Source organism: Halichoerus grypus, chromosome 10 (genome assembly GCF_964656455.1).
Source record: "Halichoerus grypus chromosome 10, mHalGry1.hap1.1, whole genome shotgun sequence".
NCBI lineage: Eukaryota > Metazoa > Chordata > Mammalia > Carnivora > Phocidae > Halichoerus > Halichoerus grypus.
In genome coordinates, this window is record NC_135721.1 from 42,609,443 (window position 1) to 42,615,844 (window position 6,402).

Here is a 6,402-nt window from a genome sequence, read left to right on the forward strand (position 1 = left end):
ATGGAAAAGAATAGAGAACTCAGAAATAGACCCATACAAATATGTCCAACTGATATTTGACGAACGTGCAAAAACTAAAAAGAGCAAAAACTAGTGATAGTCTTTTCACAAGTGGTACTGGAGCAAGTGGACATTGATAGGCCAAACAAATAACAAAATATGACCCAAATCTATAAAATTTAATTAAAAATGTATTATGGGTCTGTGGACTCTGGGCCACCGGGGTCGGTGAAGGATCTCAAGATGGCTGTGTGAAAACTTGCTCTAAAAACCATTGACTGGGTAGCTTTTGGGGAGATCATACCCCGAAACCAGAAGGCCATTGCTAACTCCCTGAAATCCTGGAATGAGTCACTTACCTCCAGGTTGGCTACTCTCCCTGAGAAACCACCTGCTATCGACTGGGCTTACTACAAGGCCAATGTGGTGAAGGCTGGTTTGGTAGATGACTTTGAGAAGTTTAATGCCCTGAAGGTTCCTGTGCCAGAGGATAAATATACTGTTCAGGTGGATGCTGAAGAAAAAGAAGATGTGAAAAGTTGTGCCAAGTTTTTGTCTCTCTCAAAGGCCAGGATTGAGGAATATGAAAAAGAACTGGAGAAGATGAGGAACATAATTCCATTTGATCAGATGACCATTGAGGACCTGAATGAAGTCTTCCCAGAAACCAAATTAGACAAGAAGAAGTATCCCTATTGGCCTCACAAGCCAACTGAGAATTTATAAACTTGAGTTGGGGAGAAAGCTCTGGCCCTCGTATTGTAAACGCTGGACATTAAAAATAATGATACGGTAAGTAAAAAAAAAAAAATGTATTATGGACTTAAATATAAAAGTTAAAGCTGTGAAACTTTAGGGGGAAAACAAAATCTTTGAGATATTGGTATAGAGTTTATAGACTTGACACCATATAAGCATGGTCTATAAAAGGAAAAATTGATAAATTGGACTTCATTAAAATTAAAAATCTTTTCTGTGACAGATTCTATTAAGGAATTAAAAAGACAACTACTAGAGTGGGAGAAAATATTTGTAAACCACATAGCTAGCAAAGAAGGAATATCAAGAACCTATAACTCAAATCTTATCAGTAAAAAAAATGGGATTATGAAATTGAGCAAAAGACAAGCAGATAAATTCTATCCAACAGGATTTACAGATGGCACCTAAGCACACGAAAATTTACTCAACATCGTTAGGCACGAGGGAAACACAAATGAAAACCTCAATGAGGTGTCACTATATGTCTATCAGAATGGCTAAAATAAAGAATAGTGACAACACCAAATGCCAGCAAGGATTCACAGAAACTGGATCATATACTGCATTGCTGAGGGGAGTGTAAAATTGTATACTCTCAAACAAAACAAAATAAAACACTGTGGCAGTCAAAAAAACTAAACAGGACTCCACAATTGCATTCCTGATCATTTATCCCTCAAAATGAAAACCTATGTTCACACAAAAAGCTGTATACATATATTTACAAGAGCTTTATTTCTACTGGTGGGGGGGAAGCCCCTCAAAAGGTGACTAGTTAAACCAACCTTATTACATCCATACCATGGAGTACTACTTTGCAATAAAAAGAAATGAAGTAATGATACTCATAATGACCTGGATGAATCTCCAGAAAATTTCATTGTGTGAAATAAGCCAATCCCAAAGGTTATGTATTGTGTGATTCAATTTACATAATATTCTTGAAATGATAAAATCCTAAGGAGAACCTGTTGGTACTTGACAGGAGTTAAGGAGGGGTTGAAGGCTGAGGGAAAGAGGATTTTGTTGCCAAAGGACATGAGGAATCCTTGTAGTAAAGGCAGTGTTCTGTATCTTGACTCTATCAATGCCAATATCCTTTCTGTCACAGTTTGCAAGATTTTACCAGTAAGAGTAACTTGGGAAAGAGCACATGGAGAGTTTTGTATTATTTCATTCACCTGCAAGTGAATCTATAAGTGTCTCTAAATGAAAAGTCTAATTAAAAAAACAAACAGGGTATGGGGAGGCAGAGGCCAGTTTGCAGTGCGTTACAGAGCTAAGAGGTGGTAGGGATGCCCCTGTATCCATCAGTTAGACTTTGCGGTGGGGAAATATTATGTTGTCACCTAAGACAAGTCTGATAATGGTTAAATTGCTAGGCTTTTCTTCCATTCCACTACTTAAATATAGTTATTCATCCTGATTCAGTGCTCAATTCTGTGTTCTCCAGACATTCTCCCTGAACAAGTTCATAATATCCTCATGGTTTGGACTACCTATATGCTAATGATTTTCAAATTGACATTGTCAGCTGTTTCTCCCCAAATTTCAAATTCATGAAGTCCATTACCTAGTGCACAGATTCATGTGGATATTCTGCAGACACCTTGCTCAGAGCAGATTTCCTCACTTTCCCTCTCTTTCAGGCTCTTTTTCAATTAGTGTCACCACCATCCAACTGTTCAGCCTCATTAGTAACCTGGGAATTATTCTTGACTCCAGTATAACTTTCAGACCCTTTGCCATTCAAGCACCAAGTTTAGACACTTCATTTTCACATCTATTTTTACCATGTTCAGGTTGTCCTATCTCCCTCCTCTAGATTATTGCTTTGTTTTTCTAACTGGTTTCCCTGCCTTGGGAGTTGCCCATCTCAACTAATCATTTGCATATCTTCCAGAGTTTTCTAAACTGCTGATTACCTATGTCCTTCCTTTACTGCCCATAGAAAAACATTTAGGATCCTTATCAGAGTATAAATCCCTCTGTAATCTGGTCCTTTCCAACTCTCCAGTCCCATTCAGGTCTTTCTCTGCCTGGAACTTCATGCTCCAGTAACACTTAAATTGCAAGTAATTGTCCTCTATCATACTTCTTGACTTTTATTGTAATAACCCTCTGTTAGAAAGGCCCTATATCTTTCCATACCCACTTCTCCCATAGAAATCAATCCCCATTCCTCTTCATTTGCTTACTTACTGCTCAATATTTAAAGATCACAATAGCTATCCTTTCCTTTTCTTCACCCTAACAGATTGCACAGTTGTTCCCTCATCTTCCTGCAGCATCTGTATAAATCTTCACCAGCCCCTAATAGATACCATGTGTATGTCTGTTTTCCCCACTAGTTTGGAAGATATTGAAGGGCAAGAAACATGTCCACAACTCCAGGATAATGATGCAAAGTGGATGTAGAACTTTGAAAAGCTATTCTAGCTTTCATTTTATAAAGACAACTCTTATAAACTCTCGTTTAAAATAAGGCAGATATAATCTTGTCATTCATTCATTCAACCAATATGTACTGACTACTAATCACTGTGTGTATGACTGGGAATAAAATGATGAGAAATCATGCTTTATGTTCTCAAGCTTTATAGCTAAGTGTAATGTTACTCTGTAAGAGGTGGTGCAGTAGGAAAGATAATTCTAGAATAAGTTTTACAAAATCAATACAATGATTGAGGAAGAAGGTATTAGTGATACTACAGAAAGCCAATGACTCAAAAATCATAGTTAGGACGAGTCAGATCCACCAAGAGAACGATCCTGATGCAGATACAGGAATTAAGTTTAGAAATAAATATCTGGGCCCAGTGTGATGGTATGAATTGAAAAATTTAAGTTCAGAGCAAAAGGAAACAGGGTGAATAGCTAAAAAATAAGTTTGACATATATGGCTTAATTTTATGAATGAACTGAGATGTGGGACATAGGTGGTGCTAATTCCAAAGAACCAGCAAAGGATTTGCCACTGTGTCCTTAGACAATCTTACCTGTATCCAACATCAGTTAGACTTTGTGCCACTCAGTATAGGAGACTGTGATCCAAATTGTTTGAAGTATTTTTTCTTTTGGGATGTAGCTTTCCTCCAAATACCAGATGACTCTCTAGACACTGACAATCATGACTCTCTACATTGTTAAAAAAATAAAATCTTTGGTCATTTTATTCTAGTACTGAGCCACCATCAGGTTGTATAGTTTTTTCTATAGAATTTCAGGCACCTTCTCTTTCCTAGGCTGAGTTACTACTGAGTCCCTTGGTTAAGAGTGGGATCAGTTGCACCAAGAGGGCAGAGTGGAGGAATCAGGTTCAAGGTACCTGGATCTCAAGAAGGATGCACACTAACCCTCTCAGGTCCTTTCCTGTTTCAGGGTAGTTAGGAATTCTTGTAGTGACTGGCTGTCTCACCCTAGCCCCTAAGTAAACTCTAATCCTCTTTACAAGACTTTTTACATTCTCTTCTTGTTTTATTGCCTTTGGAGAAGCTATTCTTTCCCAGAATTCATAATGTTTCCCTGCCTCTGTTGGAGCTAGAAAGTTTGAGCCTCATGAGGTATACATTTACTATAACACAATAAAGTGGTAAGAAAAAGAATCAGGAAATAATAAAGAACCAGCCAATTAATCATAAACCCTGACCCCACCCCTATGTTTAGAGAGCCCGAGAATTGTACAATTGACAGAATTCACTAGCAGTCATTTTATTAATTAATCCATTTTTATTCAACAAATATGCATTAAACCGTTACCATGTGGCAGACCATGTTAGGTACTTGGCCTGACTTTGTAGACCTCTTACTCTAATGGTTTCTAACTGTCTGGCTACAAACTGCCTCTTATTCCCAAGTCATTCACACTGACAAGGGTACACAAAGAGGGCCACCATGTAACCTACCATTATCTAAAGAATCTACCATTATCTAAGTGCACTTCTAAGTTTATTGCTTCTGACTCTTGCCTTGATGCCCCAAGTTTATGCTTTTCATATTAAGACCCTCAACACCTGCCTCAATCCAAATTTCCTACCCTCTGCATTCAGCATTCAGTATATGAGTAATTCAAATCGAGATAAACCATGTAGCAGTAGCATTACCTACCAATACACTAAGTAGGGTTGATCACTGCACTGCTATGATCCCAGTCTCTGTTATGTTTCAGGGTGAAATAAAACACCAAAATATCCAAAAGGTCTTAACTCTTCCCTAACACCTACTTATATTGGGCTAGCACATTTCCTCTTGGTTTTCTGCCTTATACTTCAGTTCATCCTTAAAGCAGGAGTGCTTTCCTGAATTCCAGCCCATTTGCTTGGGGCCCTAATACTCTTTCAAGCTCTTGTCAACTTCATCCCCAGGAGAGCTATTGACCTTTCCTCACTTCTCTCACTCACTTACTAGAGCTCTCCTTTCAATAGACCAGTCCCCTAAAACACCAATATTCTGCTCACCACCTGCTTTAACCCACTTGATTTCAGGTACTCCCACCATCTGTAACCCTGCTGTTATGCCCAGCCATGAGCTCTGCATTTTGCCAAGCCCCGGCATACCTCCAGTAACAATTATAATGCACAGATGGTTCAAGGGTGGGTTGAGACTGCCATTTTGTTTGTGATATTTCTTTCCATAGGACAGCAGAAAAATTCACAAGCAGTGATACAATGAATTGAAATAATTTACAGATATTTTTAATGCTGGAGAAAAAAAATGATCCAATTAAATCTTCCCCTAAGAAATCATTATTCTATTGCGTTCATCCAAATAGCAGGGTGTGATTTTAATTATTATAATGGAACATAATTGTCACTAAACTGAGGAGTTAATTATTCTGAAAATAATTGTGCCATTCTTCTACAAATAAAATGATACAAAAAATGTATTTTGTGGCTCTGAGTGTTGAATAATACCAACACAACCACAATATATTTACTCATGTGAAACTTAAGCAATACTCACTTGTGATTCACCCAATTTTCTCCCAAGAGTTGGATTTGCAATTTTAAACTTGCAAATTAGATGGAGGCTGCATTATTTCTCTAACGGGAAACACAAAATCCTTACAGAAGGGCCTCAGCTTTGGCATTTGCCATCCATCTTAAATGCCACCATCCGGTTGGAGCATTGTTATGGGTCTCATTGAAGCTGTCTAGTTGTTTGTCTCTTCTATTTCATAACTCTTGATCCATGGGATGATTTTTTTTTTTTTTTAAAGATTTTTACTTATTTATTTGAGAGAGAGAATGAGATAGAGAGAGCATGAAATGGGGGAGGATCAGAGAGAGAAGCAGACTCCCCGCTGAGCAAGGAGCCCGATGCGGGACTCGATCCCGGGACTCCAGGATCATGACCTGAGCCGAAGGCAGTCGCCCAACCAACTGAGCCACCCAGGTGCCCCCCATGGGATGATTTTGAGACAATTCAGTAGAGACCTAAAGATGTGAAATTATTAGATAATCAATTACCCTCAAATGAAGGCCAAATTTGTGTCTCTGGAGAAAAAATGAATATTTTCTAGGGTTAAGATTGAATTAATGGCTCTCAAAATAATCTAAGAGTTAGGCAAAAATAATGGAGTAGAAAAATTTGGTAGCTTAACTCTACCTTTCTCTCTGGGACTTATTTCAATTTTAGCAT

General features: G+C 38.1%; 1 pseudogene; it reads left to right on the forward strand.

Moving 5' to 3' along the window:
- Positions 1-243: 243 nt before the first annotated feature.
- Positions 244-795, forward strand: LOC118532415 (ATP synthase peripheral stalk subunit d, mitochondrial pseudogene; annotated as a pseudogene).
- The last annotated feature ends 5,607 nt before the right edge of the window (positions 796-6,402 follow it).